The sequence below is a fragment of the Diorhabda sublineata genome, chromosome 7 (assembly GCF_026230105.1).
Source record: "Diorhabda sublineata isolate icDioSubl1.1 chromosome 7, icDioSubl1.1, whole genome shotgun sequence".
Classification (NCBI taxonomy): Eukaryota; Metazoa; Arthropoda; class Insecta; order Coleoptera; family Chrysomelidae; genus Diorhabda; species Diorhabda sublineata.
The window spans coordinates 29,126,223-29,145,543 of record NC_079480.1 but is presented as its reverse complement, the minus strand read 5'-3'; the positions used below and the strand labels follow the sequence as shown (position 1 = coordinate 29,145,543).

At 30.6% G+C, this 19,321-nt stretch overlaps 1 long non-coding RNA gene across 1 annotated transcript in view; it reads left to right on the top strand.

Annotated features, from left to right (window-relative positions):
* The first annotated feature begins 843 nt into the window (after positions 1–843).
* The window catches only part of LOC130446593 (uncharacterized), a 34,313-nt gene continuing 15,835 nt past the window's right edge, over positions 844–19,321 (top strand). Inside the window, exons 1-3 of the long non-coding RNA XR_008910167.1 lie at positions 844–1,225; positions 1,299–1,522; positions 5,415–5,600. This is a non-coding gene — a long non-coding RNA (uncharacterized LOC130446593). The remainder of the gene's footprint in view (positions 1,226–1,298; positions 1,523–5,414; positions 5,601–19,321) is intronic.

Below are 19,321 nucleotides of genomic sequence, written 5' to 3'. Positions count from 1 at the left end.
ACTAGAACACCCCCGTTATTCACCAGATTTGGCTCCGTTCGACTATCATCTCTCTCCTTAACTGAAAAAAAGTTAAAAAGGTCGTAAATTTTCGTCCAACGAATAGGTAATGAAAGCTGTGTAGGTCTGGTTTGCAGAGCCAGAAGAAACATTTTTTTTGAAAGATATAGACACGTCTCAGGTTCGCTGTAATAAATGTATTCATTTAAGAGGAGAATATGTTGAGTAATAAAATATTTTGACATTGAAATTTTATTTGGTTCCATAGTAGGCTAAGAATTTTTCAGTATATCCTTGTATATCTTTTATTGAATCAATAAGATTCAAACAAAGAGAAGAGTGCTTGAGATTACCTTTGTAGAGTAAGTAGAAACGTCGGTGGACTTTTCATACAATTTTTGTGAAATTTTTAAAAATAACTAGTAAACCATAAATTAGTAAAAATCTACAGAAAGTAGCACATGTAGACATCTAGAAGCTATATTTCATCATATTCAAATTAAAAATGTGCAGAACTTTCTGTATTCCAACACTTTTCTTAATTTAATGTAATAATCTAAAGGCTAAAGACATGGGACAGTGTTGTATTGTTATTTCACATTTTACTCACTTTATGGTATCAGAAGCATTATAATATTTCCGTCTCACGGCATTTTAGGAATGACAGTAACTTACAAGTATTGAAATTAATCAAGTTATGAGGAACAACGGTTGTAGAAAAAAATCCAATTATAGGAAATGATCCAATTGACTTACTTATTTTTAAGCTTCAAGCTATTTCGGAACAAATCCTTGCAATTTCGAAACTTTTTCTTTCCGACTTTTTTAATAATTTTCAAGGCGTTTACAATCGCAACACACTGCTGGTGACAACAAAACCCAAGTTGATTATCTATATGCCGTAACTTAGATCAATTCGTAATTCCTATTGCCTAATTGTATCGTGAATTAGATAAACAGAAAATTAATAGTACTTTCTATATTGTTATTAACAGAAAATTGCAACGTAATTCATTCTAGTTATGATTTTTCTTCTCTTGTTTTTTCTGCGAAGAACTAGACATTTGTAGCTTCGGTATATATTTCTTATTTTGAAACTCGATTAAAATATTCTTCCTCCAAATACAGTCAACGTTATTGTGTGAAAAATTGCATAACGGAAACACCAGTGTGTGACCGACTCATATGGGGAAGGCGACTATATTATATACCATATGTGACACAGGTAAGTTTCTTTTGTATACCGTAGACTTTTCATTGTATTAAAATTGAAATAACCCTTTTGAATGAATTTATAGGTTCCGGAAGGAAGAAAAAAGGGTTCTGCAGGTAGATTTTTAAACCCAGTTGATCCTTTGAAAATTTAATCAGTTACCCTTTACGTGTTCACACATATATATCTTGATCAAATTGCGAGAAGTTAAGTTGAAGATAGGAGTGATGATATCGAATTTATTAAGTGCCGTTTCCAAGTACTCGAAAGTGAAGTGCTTGAATGTTATATTGAGCAATCATGAGTAAAGTAAGTTTATTATATTTTTTTCTATTTAGACAAAATAATAAGTTAATAGTTGCTGCTAGAAGGTCACAGTTGATCATTAGAATATTAGAAAAATGGTTTAAATTGATTTTTACTTGGTTTTCTCAAATTTTTCACCTATGGTGTTGAATTATTCGTCATGAGAAAAATATGCAATAAATAAGATTTATTTTTTTTTATTTATCTATTTAGTCAGATCTTTGGATACGTTTCTCACCCATTCAGATATATTGGATTGCCATATATTAATCCTAAATTCTTAGCCAAGTCTTCAGGGTTCAAAAACCATTATATATGTATATTGCAGACGTAGCAAGCGCGCTTATTAGATATTCCTGAAAGAGGATGTTCATTATTATTTTTAAAGCATTTTTAATAATATCTTACTTTAAAGATCGATCTAATATGAAAAAAAAAAAAATAAAACTAGATTTAAAAAGTGAAAAAACACGTTTCAAACAAAATTCTAAGATTAAAAAATAATTTTCAAATATAAACCAAATATAGAGTTACAACTTGAAATGAAAATTAATAAAATCAGAGAGACAGTAATTTTGCATTTTTTTCTAATATGCAGCAAGTGTAGAACTTTGTTTCATGTTGCTTTAGGTCTTCCTCTTTTTCTGTTTTTGTCTGATTTTGATTCCCATTATTTCTTCACCAGTCTTGCATCTTCCATTCTTTGTAATGACCCCCCAAATTAATTGTCTTTCCTCAATGAATTACTTTTATTTATTCCTTTTTGTAATTCCTCTCACACCCCTCAGATACATATCTGTAATGCACTTTTTTGTCTATTGGTGAGAGACCATGTTTCACATCCCTCAGGTCAATATTGGTTTATAAATTAAAAAATGTTTTCAAATCTTCTTGCTTTTAGGTCTCTACTGTTATAAAATTGATTTTTTTTATAATTTTTGAACGATAGATAAAAATTTTGATATTTATGTTTCGAAATCTTCTTGATTTTAGGACTCTTCTGTTATAAAATTGGTTTGTTCTGTAATTTTAGAAAGATAGATAAAGATTTTGATGTTTATGTTTCCAAATCTTCTTGATTTTAGGCCTCTTCTGTTATAAAATTGGTTTGTTCTGTAATTTTAGAAAGATAGATAAAGATTTTGATGTTTATGTTTCCAAATCTTCTTGATTTTAGGCCTCTTCTGTTATAAAATTGGTTTGTTCTGTAATTTTAGAAAGATAGATAAAGATTTTGATGTTTATGTTTCCAAATCTTCTTGATTTTAGGCCTCTTCTGTTATAAAATTGGTTTGTTCTGTAATTTTAGAAAGATAGATAAAGATTTTGATGTTTATGTTTCCAAATCTTCTTGATTTCAGGTCTCTTTTGTTTCAAAATTAGTTTTTTCTATAATTTTTGAAAGATAGATAAAATTGACGAAGATTTAGAAAGATAAACATATGAAAAGGTATAAGAAATTAGAATGTTTCGACTACTTTCAGTCTTCATTAAAATATGATATTGACACTGACAATTTGTTTATTTATATCAATCAAAAGATCACACACATTATGAATATCAAAATAAAAATTATATCAGAACAGAAACTTATTTTTTTTTAGTTTTTCATCTCAAAAATATCAATCATCAATTAAATATTAGAATTTACAAAATAGAATTATAAATTTTACTTAACTTATTTAGGTCTATTTGATCATTTATAGCTTTCTCGTTCTTATGAATGTGAACCATTTCTAAAAATTCCCTTTATCGTGTATTAGATTCCGCTCCGAGAATTTTCGAATCTTTATAAATGATTTTTTTTGATATTTCGTGGTTTTATTTTTTTTATTGAATTAATGACCCTTTAGTCCATTTTCTAAATACTGAGATGTCTGCCCTGTGTAGACAGAGTCACAATTAGTATCAGGCACTTGATCATATCATATATCAATCATATATCAATATCATATTTTGATAAAGACTGAAAGTAAAAGTAACGTCAAAATTTTTATCTATATATCTCATAAATTATAAAAAAAAATTTATATCGGAAGAAACCTAAAATCAAAACGATTTAAAAACGTATAAAAGGCCTAAGAAATCAGTTTAAATTGCTTTCAAGTTTTGAAATTCTCGAGGCTTCTCCTTCATTTATCAGGAAGCTGTACTATGGATTGAAGAATTTTTTAATTTTCTTGACAATATCTGCGTCTTCATTACCTGCATTTTCTATTTCTATTCCAAGGTATTCAAATGTGCTCACCGTTTTAAACCTATGTCCTTCTATTTCTATGTTTATTGTTTGTTATTTGAATGCTACTACTACTTTAATGTATTGTTCCATATGTCAAAGTTTTTCTGTAAATCTTGGATTTTTTCTGCAACAAAGACTATGTCATCAGCATAAGCTCCCTCATATTTCACTATATATATGTAGGTTTTTTTATCTTTGAATATGTATGAAAATAAATCCCCATGCGATAGGACTGAAATTAGATATAAAAATCAGCCAATAATGTCCAAATAAGAAAAGTTCATATACATCGAACTATGAAATAAAGAATGAATAATAGCTTAGGTAAAGTGAAGCAGCAACTAACAATAGTTCCCAACTAGCTTAGATAAAATTATAATGATTAAGCAAAAAATCTTTTATTTAAAATAAAACAAGGTTCGTCAATAAAATGATCAGAAAGCAATTCATTCATGCGATCTATCTGTAAATTTCCAATGTGTGGCTTCACATTAAGCATGACAGAGTTTCTGCAAATAATCGAATATATAAGAAAATAAATAATAGTTTGAAGAAAACGTAACAGCTAAAGCCGAGCTTATAATGGAAAATAGTCCTCACCGCACGTTGGATAAAATTAGATTTGTTTTCCAAAAAATCATCTCTAACGTGGGTACTTAGAATAGAACAAGAGTCATTATAAGAAGAAATCATGATTTGCATATTATTCTTTTATAGACTTCACGTTTACCAAAATCTGGTCATTATGAGTGATCGACAATACGAATATTGTTTTGAATTCATTTCTCATTTCTTCTTTCTCTGTTGAATCTTCTTATAATAAACGATTGAACAAGAAAATAAAAAAAAAACAATAGCTTAGAGAAACTAAAACAATATGTTTTAATAGAGAAAATCATATCCAACGCATTTAGCCCAATTATACAAGTAAAGTTTGAACCTTGAACGTCAGTTTAAACGACAGATATCGACTTTTTCACGTTTTATGAATGACTTTTACCGATAAACTACGGTTTAAACGTAACCGGGTAGTTTAAAATTCAGTTAAACATGAAACGGAGGATCCGAACCTATCAAACCAAATTTTTCACTTTTCTCAATATTATAAAGTGTTTTAGCAAAATAATTTAAGATTTACACTTATATTCGATGAACTCTGATGATGATGAAGAAATTATCAACATTGTCGACGCGCCCAGTAAACAGAGCAAATATTTGGATTGTCCCAATTATTTTTTAAATTTGTTGTGCTTCTATCGAAAACATGTCCTTCTATTTTTTACTAAAAGTACTACTTCATTGTCAGACAAAATTTCAAATTGTTCGTTATTCATTTTTGTTTATACTGAAAGTTTAGATAAAAAAAATAATATTATGTATGTTGTTAACTTCTTTTTTCTACTCTACTCTGTTTCTATTTGCATTTTCTAACCAATAGATCTGATTCCCAGTCCTGGAACGGCCCAAATGATTTTTTCGATTACTAAAAATTAAAAATCATAGAAAGCATCCCACGCTTTTATAATAATAACATCAATTTTCTTATTCTTAGTTTCATACTTATATCAAGAGGTATTCTATACTTTTCATTTTGATTATTAATAAAAGCGAGTTGCTTAGTTTTTTTAAACAACAATTTATTCTTTATTTTTTAAGGAATATCGTTCACCAAAACTCCTCCATGGTAAATTTTTGTGAGAGGAGAGTGGGATGGTAGGATATTTAGAAGTAGGGCCTGTCTAATCAGTTCTAATGCATACAAATGGGGATTTATTGTGGGATTATAATATAGAATTTAGAAATGTTCAACGTATAGAAAAATAATAATCGGATACTGAAAAAGTAAGTACTTAAAATATGGTCAGATGGTTTCTACTTGTGTATTCAGTATATTCACATAAAACCATAACAATGCAGTGCTGCTGATAACTTATGGTAGGCAGTTATCACTAAGAAAGTCATTAAAGAGGTCTTCATATGTATGAAGTGATGGATATTTCGTAAAATATTCGATGTGTCTGAATAGTTTTTCAGTTATCAATATCAATGTATTTCTCAATTCAAAACAAAACGGGTTTGAAATGACTTAAAATTTTCAGTACTAAAATAGAGGGAAATTATACAACAAACTCAGATAGTTAATACTTTCGACGAGACACTGTATAACCATAACGCATAATTTAATGATTTAAAGAAATCTTCTCTGATCAATAATCAAGATTGAACCAATTGGAATTCACCAATCATCGGTTTCCTTTCCCAAATATAATGCCCTTAATCTAAGTAAGGACAACAAGCCCCAAAGACTCATTTCTGGCAAATTCTACAAACGGTCATATCGACAGATTCTACGCATTACTAGATTTCGTGAGCAGTTCAACATGTTTATAGTCATGGGCGTACTAGGAAATCAACAGTAGGTACTCTCTAGAAAATTCATAACAATTAAGAAATGAAAATGATAAAGAATAACACCACATAAAAATGAATCTTCAAACATCCGTGAATTGTTGTTAATGTACCTTCACCAACTAAGGCTGCTTCGATTTTGAATTGGAGAAAATGAAATGTATTTAATTTTGTATTCAGTAGCAATGTTTGTTTACCAAAATATGAATCTCTGTGTAATTGGTGACATCTTAAAAATAATGCTAGTGTATGTTGAAAATTAGGAACTAACATGTTTTTACTTTTATTTCAAAAACACCTCCTAGCAATTCAATACACATTTTCTCAATTCAGCTTCAAATTGTCGTCTAACAGGCAAGCCTGCATTTTTCAAGGAGTTGATAGCATACATTGGAAGGTTAGTTGAATGAATGTTTTATTGCCGGGTACAAAATGATTAGAAACTACTTAAAAAATCACGTTTCCGAAAACATTCGAAAACCGTGAAAATTTATGAGAAAAAGTTTCATTTTTCTTCGTAATCACATCTATAAAGTCTAACAAATGATTTTAAATATGTAATTTTCTCATATTTTCTTTAGCATTTGTAATTTTTAATTGTACTTTTTATTTTATTTGATTATAAGCCATATTACAGGGCGGTGTATTGCTATTTGATTTATGAGTTATGACATATCCTTTATTTATGCCTTCCTATCTTTTGTTTCGTCTTTAATTCTATCTCGTTTTATCTTGTTTCAAACTCCCAACCCATGTTTTTTTGGTCTTCTTCTGAAAGTACTTACATGCTTTTTTGGATTAAAACGTTCTTTTTGGTATTCTGTTTTTGGTTATTCAAGTCATCTCTATTGTGCTTTAAACGTTTTATTTTTAGCTAATTTCATTTTTAGTTTCTGTCTATCTCATCTTTGTTTTTCTATTTTCTCAATGATTATCGTTTCCATTGCATTTATAAGTGTTATTTGATTATGCCTCAATACTCAGGTCTCACATTGGTATCACTACTTTTCATTCACAATTCATATTTTTATGTTTTTCGATAGTTTTTTATTTGCATTGCTGTAATTGCATTACATAATTTACAAACTTCTAGTATTTTTTATTTCCTGCTCATTTTCCATTTTTACCTTACCAATTTATTTTCCTTACTATGAGTATTGTGTTTTCTTCGTATTCAATTTCATATTCAGTTCATTTATTTCTGTATATTCTGTGGTATATCTTTTGCCGACTTCGTTGATAATATCAAATAATCTGAGTATATCAATGGCGTTATATACCTACTTTGCTTTTTTTATAGTTTAATCTATTATTATTCAGATCATTGGGGAGCTTAGGACATAGTACATATCCTTGTTCGAAACCTATCTGTGTTGTTTGCCCCTATCACATTTTTTTTGTACATTGCTGTTGTCATCAGATTTATATCACGGTTTTCGAGTATTTAAAATATATCCTCTCTCCTTATTTAGCAAAAGGCTTTCTTCAAATCTATAAAGCAATAATAAATTTTCTTTTCTCTATTAATTTCTAACGTCATTGGCCAATTATAAATATTAAGTCATATGTCCTTCTATCACCTCTAAAGCCATATTCTTAGCCCTCTATAGTGACTTCGACCCTATTTTTTATTATTCTAGTCATTATTTTTTGCTGGATTGCTAGTAATTGTTATATCTATGTAGTTTTTACATTTTCTATTTATATATAATTCCCTGATTCCAATTCTCCGTTTTTTCTCCTAATATATTATCTTGTTCCGTTAATTTTCTTAGTCAATTCACTTTTTATTGATTTATTTCATTATTTAAGCAGTTATTTTGTTTTCTACTGGCGCTTTTTCCAATTTCGTTGTTTTATTGCCTGTACTACTTATCTCCCTTATCTTTAGTATTGCTTATTTCTATCGTCTCTTTTTCAATTTCTGCACTTGTAAGCTCTTCAAAGTAGCCCCTCCAACTATTCAGTACCGTTTCTCCGTGATTATATTTTCTTCCTTCTCTTTCATATTTATCATATTATATTCCTTTTTATCTTGATTTATTTCAGTAGAATATTTTTTTTAATTTCCCTATAGTTTATAGTCATTTTGTATATACAATTTATACATGATATTTGTTTTACTTCCGTCACTTCAATTTACACTTCTTTTTCATTAGTTCTTTTTTTCTTTTTTATAGTTATATTTTTATAACTTTTTTGTCCACCATCCTCTTTATTATTTTAACACTCCATATATCTCTTTGTTACTGGGAGGATACTATTTTCAAATATCCTCAATTTCTTCTACTACCTCACTCTTTCGATTCCATTTAATTTATGATATCAGACTAACAGGGCCGGATTAAGATTTATAAGGCCCGGGGCTAAAATAATGACGGGGCCCCCTTAAGGAATTCGAAAACCCGGAAAAATTCACAAAATAATATCAATACGTTAGATTTGTGGTATCAACACATCAAAAAATACAGAATGATTTCCAAATGATGGGGCCCTCTTGGACCTGGGGCCCGGGGCTATAGCTCCCCCAAGCCCCTAGCTTAATCCGGCCCTGCAGACTAATTTGTATTTAGTTTGGTATTGCTATTTTTCTTTTATTTTTATGATTTTATTTGTTCTCATACAGTTCGCGGATTAAAAAATTGATTTCTTTATTCACGGATCTAATCGGTTTATACGAGTACATATCAATAAAAAGGATTCTAATAGATATCCAACTCAATATCCTTTGTAAATGCGTCGTCAAATGGACAAATGAGAAGTAAAATAGATCCTATTACAATTATGTTTGAAGTAAGTTGTTGAATGTATTGGTTCATCCTTTGACATAAGCCGTCTACGTACATTTTTGAATGCTGCTATATAGAAGTCGTCCTTAGGTAAGAACTGCTTTGTCTTATCATTCCATCTTTCCATCCGTTACAAAAATTGTGATCGAGTAATGAGTCTCTACCGTTCTCTTACTGCTTAAAGTGAAAACAGAAATATTTGTCGTTTACGCCTTGGAGAGTCCTTTGTATCCATATCACGTTCATTCAATGTCAACGTATCAACTGTACGATCGATAAAAGAAAACCGAAGTTAAAATAAGGTCGTCTGTAGCTCTAACACCACTATCAGCAAAAATTGTTCGTGATTCAGCAATAGATGAAGTGGAAGTGGTGTTGTCATTAATGGTCGACGACCGCAACCAAAGAAGGGTACCCCTGACTCCTATGGTCTGGGAGAAGTTAAAGCGTTTTTACGTACATTTTAAAGAACCTGGTAATAGTTGTGGTGGTGAATGACCAGATGGAAAATTTCAAGCATCGGAAGGTTGTATCGATGAATTTGAGCTGGAAAAAATTATTGCATAACATTTAAATCGTTTGAGAAGCTGCATCTCCATCCAGAAGAAATTGCAAACATAGCAGTTGATAGAGGATACAAAAATGAGCGAATATTTGATGCAAAAGAAACTGCACTGTTTTGGAATCGAGTGCCGAACGAAAAATTCATTTTTAAAAGCGAAGAGTCTGCCCCTGGATTTAAGGCAGCAAAAAATAGAGTCACATTGCTGCTATGTTCTGATACCTCTGGTGATCGTTAAGCCACTGATGCTTCACAGATCGTTAAATTCTTGTGCTTTAAAAAAGCAAAACAACGAAAATCTGCCAGTGTTTTGACCTGCTAATATAAAGTGTAGGCTACAATCGCTATTTTTTGTGACTGGTTCCGGAATTGTTTTGTTTCTGAAATTGGAATTATTTTGAAAAAAAATGAGACTTTAACGCCGTTCTAGTTTTGGACAATGTATCAGGTTATTCCCGCGAACTTGAAACTATGCATCCAAATATCAAAGTAACAATTCTACCTTCCTGCACAAAGGCTTCACTTCAACCTATGGATCAAGTAATGATCCAGGCCTTTAAGCTAGACGAACCTACAAAATCATATTGTATAATTTAGAATGCGATCTTGATTTGAATGTTATGAAGTGCTGGAAGAAATTTTACATAGCAAAATACGAGGTCTGGCTATTAAATAACGCCACACATCTTTCCATATGTTTTTTCCATTGATCGAAGCAATGCTCTATAATCCCATACAAATTACTATTCTATATTCACGGTTTCAATATTCACGGGATATTTACGGAACATATAACCCGGGAATAAAGTGCTTTTACTTTATTGATTATTATTTTTCGTAGGTAGTGACCACTACCAATTTCCCCTTGCCTTGCAGCTTTACCGTCTTTCACTAATTCCCATTTCTGTCTACATATAAAAAAAAAAGAAATAATTTATTATTAACTGATATTTCTTTTTCGCTTCTTTCTGGTGCATATATCAATATTTTTGTGTTAATATTTGTTTTTATTATGTCGTTTTCAATACACATATCCATAATTCTGTCCCATGATCATTTTTCACTCCTTCATCTTCCGTACCCATGTATTTGGCATCAATTTCTGCATTATCTAAGAAACATTTTCTTCCTTCCTTGCATCCTAATAATATAAGATGTTTTCATACGTAATCAAACTAGATATTTATATCCCATTTTTTAACATTGAACAGGAATATATAACTAATGAACTTCAAAAAAGAAAAACATTTCTGAGATCATTCGTTAGACTTTGTAAATGCGATAGATTTTGTTTGATTGTAACTAATATTTCACCTCCATCGAAAATATTTCTTGTTTGAACACCTTTTTCTTCACGTTTCACGTTTCAAAGATATTTTCAAACAAGTATTGATATATTAAATCCCCCAATCAAATTCTATAATCAACATATATGTAGGAATGTCTCTTTGCCTTTTGGATGGCAATTTCAATCTTCATTTTATTGGACTACTCTCTCATTTGTATTATTTGGGTAAGGCATATGATTAGCGGATTTTTTTAACCTTTACTTCCATATTTTGTTCACTTCTATACTATTTCCGTTGGTTAATCATACTGCAAATACCTCAGTATTATGGTTACAAGTGAAAAACTTCAGCAGCACTATATTTTCTTCTATATTAGTTCTTTAAACCGGTTTTGGTATAATTATATTTTACTATACTTTTCATCCCCTTTCCATAATGTTGGTTACGGCAATGAGCGCAGGTAAACACAAACTAACGGAATATTATGCTCTGAGACCAAGGAAACAATAAGTAAAATTTAAATCAATATTAGTGGAGCGATGGAGAGTTAGGTCGGACTTAGGTCTGAACATTAAACTAATCATCCTATTCGGCATTATTCATTCCCTTCCCATGTCCTTTCGTCCTTTCACCCTAAGCAAACATTTCGATCGTACTCCTTCAGAAACGTCAGAATGTACTCAACCGTATTGTTCCGAAGACCAATTACTGCCTTTTAGCGAGACCAAAAAAAGCAAAGCAATTGTCGGATTAAAACTGAATTTTAAACATATAGAATATATCTTACGAGGGATATATGCTATGATTTTTTTTTCAGGAATATTGTTTGTACTACCCTAATGAGTTTAGGACTTACCCATAATAAGACAGGAGAATTCTTCATGGAATTAGTTTACAAAAGTCATATTTGCCTTTCTGATCCATAATATTCGTTTTAATAAGAACTCAAGTTATATTTCTCATAGTTCAGATATATTGAATTGATAGTAATAAAGTGTTTTCGTCGATTTCTATACCGAATTTCGATTATTATTTGGAGTAAAACAGACATGGGTAAAAATTAAAAGTGAAATGTAAATTTTTGCAAAGAAAATAACAACTTATATGTGAAATTGTGTGATTATTTGAAATGTAATATTAGTATTTAGCCTACTTTTTGTGGAAATCAGTATTCATTTGATTTTGTACAATTCATACTCCTCTTTTATCATTTGAATCCCATGTTTTCAACCATACCTTCTCGTTTTTTGGAAACTGGTAGATATCAATTGAACAAAGGGAATTAGATTGCTCGCGACTACCTTAGTATAATTTTTTTCGTCATGAATTGTCTTAATTTGGAACTTACAATCAAGATAAACTAAATTATCACAAAAAAAATTATGCAAACATCCATGAAGTAGAAAGTTGAAGAAAAATTATTATCCAAATATAGGAAGATATGAAAAAGAATTTTTTGTCAGGGGAAGAGAATTTTTGTTAGTAGAATGTTATTAAAGGAAAAAAATTCTCATGGAAAAATAAAATAATCCAATGAAGAAAAATAAACTGATAATAATAATATTATTATTATATATAAAGCCGTTAAAATTTAAAATAGAGGTGAAGAGATTGAAATATGTTGACTGAAAATGCGTACGTAGATTGATGAAAAGTATAATCAAAGAGGAATGACAACAATAGTTTATAGAAGAATAGCTAAAAAATCGAAATATATTTTAATTTTGATCGAGTTTGTGACAAATTCGTTGATGTGATAGATCCAAGTGGTGAAAACTTGGACTTGATTTGGCTTACTTTCGTGGTCAAGCATTTGTGAAATCATCGAATATGAGTAGAATATTTAGGAGTGTCTCAGCCAGAATTTTCAAGATTAAAACAAAATCTTGCAAACTTTAGTCAGAAATCGGCTATACGCAGAGCTTGCTCTGATGCTAAAATCGGAAATGTGGTGGCATACTGACAGCACTCACATTTTCTAACAAAGCGGCTAACTTGGCGGAAGAAAGGGGCACATTAATTTGAAAACCTAGAAGAACAGAACTACTATCCTATGATAGTATAGATTCATCAAGAAAGAGATGAAGTGTAGGAAAAGTTCAACACCTATTTATACTAGATTTAACATTAGTGGAATTATACAAGAGGAAATCAAATCTGAAGAAGATATTCTTTGCTTTTCTGTCTTGAACGTTGAGCTGCAAATTTGTAAACTAATGTGGGAGTAGAATTACAAAAATAAGATGTCAAAGCTCCCATTGCAAGTTCACAAGTTTGCAGATTGTAAAGCATACATCAACTGTTGAGCAAACTTTTTCAGCTTTGGGTCGCTTAGAGACATATCTACGCAGGACAATAACTGAAGAAAGACTAAATAGCATAGCTTCACTGTACTCCCACCAAGATAACGTTCACCAAGATATTACCAGCTAAAAGAAATCTTAAGAGAAAATTATCTCTGAAGTTTGTTTGAAGGGTGTACGTGTGAGAAATAGTATTTCAAGACCGATAAAAACATGGGGAATTTGGAGGATTAAAAATAGAACACTAGGTGGCACAGAATTATGATGGGCATCGAATTATTTAATAGACTGAAATTCAAGAACAGGAATAAAGAATAAATGCTGGGACGACATAGTAGTTTGTCTCGAAGAAATGGCGGAAGTAGAAATAGAGAAAGTAAAAAACTTCATTTTGATTTGGAAATATTCAAAATTAAATTTAAAAAGAAAAAATATTCCATTTTTCATTTGTTATGTGCCAAAAAAGAAATTAGATTCAAACTAATTATTCAATTCTCAATAATAACGATAAAATCAATTCTCTTGATGTGATTCCAATGAGAACTGGCAATAATATAAAAACAAAATGTTGTATAAAACTTAATTAGTCCTAAAGATATTTAAACATCCCATCTTTAAACAAAAATCAAATATTATTGGCTCATTAAAAAAAACAATGAACTATCAATAAACCAAATACATTTATAGCAAATATATTATATTGATTATATGATTTTAAGTAGTCTAAAATCAATGAATTGCTGTTCGTTAGTCTCGTTAAAACTCGAGAACAGCTGGACAATTTGGTTAATTTTAGTCTTGAATTATTTGTGGAAGTCCAGAGAAGGTTTAAAATGTGGGTAATTATGAAGATGTTCGGAGTTAAATAAAAACAATGATATTGTTTTTCCTTGTTGTTTTGTCACAAATTAAATTTCTGAATCCAACCATAATAATATTTCCTCTATGTCGATCGATACCTCAGACAAATAGTGCATCCTTCTATCTTTATGAGTGACGATTACCGCTGCGTGCGGGAGAACTTTCTTTACTTTGGTGATCCTGTGATAGTGACATTTACATTTTAGTAATGTGTTTTTTTTTGTTGATTTTCTGTGATAATGACACTTTACTGCTAACATGCAAGTATTTTTGCAACAAGATGAAACTGCAAATGTGTTTGCGAAGCAGTTATTAAACAATGGAAATAATAAAGTCACAGTGGACACTTTGAACGGATTCATCATATAACCCACAGATTTCTGTCACATCACAAACTCAAAAGAGTAGCTTTTTCAGCGTGTTTCCCCAGATATATCGCAACAGCTCAATAACCATAATTGGCTGAGTGAATGAGCAATATTATATTGGCGGCGAAAAATAAGGATCTCAAGCAACCATTCAGAATGTTCTTCCGGGACAGTTGGTTTCCTTCAAATCAGTCGACACCGTTATGATGCAGTCAACAAGGAGTTTTCAAATTTACTAAAATTGTCTGGATTATCTTCTCACAATTTGCAATCAAAAGTAGGATCAGTACCATCATGCTGCGTAACATTAATCAATGGAGCAAGACTGTGAAAAAGGTGATAAATAACGTCAATGAGGAAACAATAATAAAGGGAATATATAAAGGAGAGGATGACTTGATCTCATGTATAATGATTATTCCAACGGATTTACCATTCGATTTTAAGCGTTTACAATTTCCAGTGCGTCTGGCCTTTGTGATGACCATAAATAAATCCCAAGGCCAGTCGTTGAAAATTTGTGGAAACAACTTATAGTTTCCTCGTTTAGCGCATGGATAATTATACGTCGTGTTATCTCGCTTTGGAAAACCGTCATCTTTGTTTATTTAGGCATCACAAAACAAAACAAAAAATATATTTTGTGAGCTTTAAATTGATTAACAGACTGTATCATAACTGTGTGTTTCTGTCAATATCAAATTGAAACCTTACAAATAGTCAGTATTTCAGGAAAACTCTGTTTTGTAAGTAAGTAGCATCATGTGTGCATTTTTTTATTTATTTTAATGGAAAACGGATTCCTTCTGTTTCTTTAAAGTTTATTTTATACAAAAGATTAGGTCTTTTATTTATCGATTGAGACAGTATGAAGTCTCCCGGGTCTGCTAGTTATAAACTCGTATGTATAACATTGAATGTAATAATTATGATGCTGTTCACAAGATAAATCAATGTTTAGAAGAAAGAATGAAAAGCCATCAAAACAATAGCAATATAACATTAACAAATAATATGGAATGAACAAACATTAAACGGAAAAAAATTACTCTTGGAACAGCGTGAAATACAAAAAAAGTAATTTGATAAATGGTTCCAGTACTACAAGATAATTCTATCAATGATGAAAGAAACAGATTGTATTTTGAGATCCCCATGGTAGTTGATCTATTAATTCGCATATCCTGTTGTCAATTTCATGTTATACTCTGGAATAGGCCAAAATTAATTCGAACTGTTAAAATTTCCTGAATAAAAGAATACGTTATTTTTTTATATAAACCTAAAATCAAGTCATATCATTTATATATCAATTAGTGATACATAGCATGAATATGAAATAAATTTATTGAAATGTTGGAACAGTTACTTATTATCTTCGACATTATCTTTGGAATTCGCATATATCTCCAAAGTCGCCCATTCCATTCATGTCGAGAGCATAAATTTTTTAATGCTGATACCCAAAATGAATTTTAAAGAAATGCCAAACGGCTAGCAAACAATCCAAATAGACTAATGGACAGTTCGTCTCGGATAATATATTGCTGAATTTTCCTGTGAGTCAATGCAAAGAAAGGTTCTGCGTCCTGTCTGAATAGTTGCTCGTCGTTTCGGCCTGTCGTCCTTTTCTTCACTTGCCAAACACGAACATCGTCGTGATATATTGCTGATGTGAGACTTAATCTGTTTCACATACCAATTCCCCAATTTTTTGTTGATGTATATAAGGAATATTTTGTAAAAAAATTCAGTTAGTATCTTATATTTCCTATATTTTTATTGGGAATATTTTAATCTAAGTTATCAATTCTATTTTCATATAAATTTATTTCGCAACATTGCAACAGTTTTAATCGTAAATCAACATTAGGTTTACACCAAGTCTTTTTTTTTGAGGAGGTTGAAGAGGACATCGAAACGCAGTTCAGATAGTGTGAATGTTGATGTAGTGGTGAAGGAAAATGTACTCAGTATAATTATCACCCAACTAATCCAAATTTCGCATCATACGAGTAGTTGATAAGAAGCAATAAAAAGAATGTTGCAACTAAATAATATATTATGGGAAGTGGGGTGTTTAAAAAATTTAGTTATATTTTTATTCTAGTTTTCCTTTCAATTAGGATGACTTTTTTCAAAATTTTAAAAATCACGTAATTTATGCAATTTTGACGTTTTCCATTTAAAAATTTAGATCGAGCCTCTGTTTAAAGATGTGCTGAGTTACGACTGAATATATATCAAGCAAATTTTTTAGCTAATCTGTAAATGTATGCTATTTTATTTTTTTATTTTTTGATTTCGTTCTATTTCTTAATTCTTTCATTTATTTTTATTTTTCAAATGGTCCCACTCCCAAACTTTCATTATTTTAGAAACAGCGTTATATGGGTGAGACTATGGAATACCAAACTTTCAAAACACTGTCGAATAGTGAGGTTAGACTATATGTGTTTGTGGACAAATCATTCCAGCACTTTTCTTATACCCGGTAATTTTCGTTTACTTAATTTTTTACCAAGACCAAGCAAATAATTTTTTTAGAGCCTTTTTACTGATAACAATATCAACTACTGAAATATATAAAGAATACAGAACAAGTTTCTGAATATGTGTGTCACAAACAATGACGATTTGACAATTGTACCGAATGATCTGGATTTCATGTGTACTGCCAAACATTTTTGAAATTTTTGGTACACAAAAATACTCCACTGACTTATAGTGTGAATAAGCATTTCGCGGATTATATAGAAAAAATGTTGCAAGGTATTTCTTCCAATTTCAAAATTCTGTAGTTAGTCTTCTTTTGAAGATGATCTTACTTTGTTCCAAAGTTTTGTAAAACTCAAAAACTTAACTCTAAAAATATAATATAGTTTTGCCAATGATTTATTGCAAATATAAATATTTTTTCATATTTCATGTTCTGTGACGATTTTTTTACTTTAAATAGAAACAATTTTCTTTGAAGCACCTTAATGGAAAGCATGTCTATAGAAAAGCGAGTCAATCGTTAAGAAATATAGATATGGTACTAATAGATCAATTTTTAATCTAAATTGATTATACACATATATAGGTCAATGATGAAGTGAACCCTAGTCATCCTAAACAGCTAAAAGGAAAAATTATTTGGCCAATTGGAATATTTTTACATGGTGCTAAAGGCTTCTTAAAATAATATCAACTTTATTAAACTTTGATAATACATAAGAACATGTACAACGATTAGTTAACAAGGAAATTACTATCACGTTAATTTGGAATACGTGCATGTTGGAATTTTCATTACTATGTTTTTAAATTCATTAGTACCTTGGAGTTCTCTAAGTCGTCATCGTTTCTGATTTACTGGCATAAACGAGTGTAACTACAATAAATAATTCAGAAGTGTCAGATACGATCTATTTCTCGAAATCAGTTTCAAGTCGATGCTTGTATGTAATATAATTTGCTACTTATGAAATAGCATCTCTTTCGTATCTTTATGGACCGTAATGTAAGCTTTTGTTCCATTTACCCCGCTTATGATTGGAGTTAGTTGTCACTTCATTTGTTGGATCTGCAAATATAAAGTAAGAGCAGTAAAAATTTATTTTTTTTTTCATATATATTTTCTCACAATTATTTCCCATGACTTTCAAGGTGGATTAAACCCACAGCAGTGTGCCGATCAAATCGCTTCGACTTTTGGTAGTGATAACCTAAAAACACCGTGTTTGGTTGGATTTCCTAATTCAATCGTGGTCACAAGATGAATTTGATGAAAATCCTCTAAAATCGGCTGTTGTGCGTAAATTGATATTGCAAGATCGTCATGTGACATACGCTTGCTGCAGCTTGACAATAGTTCACAAGCTCCAAACGCTTGCGAGTGCTTCAATATGTTTTGGAGAAGCTGTGCATGTATATATATCGGACCTTGAAGATGTGTAGAATTCCATGTACCCAGTTCCCTTTGAAATGCTTCGAGAAAGGATATAGAATCGTCGTTGGACCAACAATTCATTGATATTGATTGAGACATATACATCATCTGCGCAGCTCTAACAACTCCGTTTGGCAAGAGCTCGTCATCGAAAAAAACCTACAATTTGTGAATATGTCGCAAGTGCTTGATACAAGCTCCCTTTGATCTAAGTTTGAGCTTGAAAATCAGGCTCAGGCAAACCTAGCCAAACAACGCATTTAGATGTTTTTATAAACATTTGTCAAAACTTGCCAAACATGTGAATGTATTGTAATGAATGTTATCAATCCCTGGCACTTTTTAACATTATATGGTTATGATAAGTCTTTCGCAATATATAGCTTTAGAAGTAAAATGTATGTGTTATATACTTTTTATTGCCGGTAGGGAAGGATATGGTTAGTTACATTACAGGTTAAGAAAATCAAACTTATCGACTGTAGGTGTTCTCAAATCTTAGCATTTTTCCATTTCTCTCTGAGTAATTTTTGTTCTTAATTAGACAAATACTTACCACAAAAAATATTGTAGATTTGTGGAAATAATTATTAAGAAGTATCATTTGTTGGAAAGATGTAAATTAATTATGTTATACGTCACAACGATACGGCACAAAAATATTTGGCGGAAAACGAATATTGAAACAACGTAAATCATTAAGTCATGCGTTGAGCATCGATGCTCAGTTTTTGCATAAAATTTGTTAGGGTCTCAAAGGCTGCAGGAAACACCCTTAAGAAATTTCGAAAATGACCAGTACTGTCATCCAGGGATAATATATTTAGTAAATGGTTTTCACCATAATCATTTCTAATTATATACAGATTCTTTATCCAACAACGTCTCCTTTTTGGTAAGGAGGTGATTCATAATGATAAAAACTGCACATTTTTCCTTTAATTCGAATTCAGCCATTAGGTAGTACTGAAAACACAAAAAGTAGTACAACACAGAGCAAGAATGACCAATATTTTCCGAAAAATAGTAAATTTGCTTCGCGTGACGG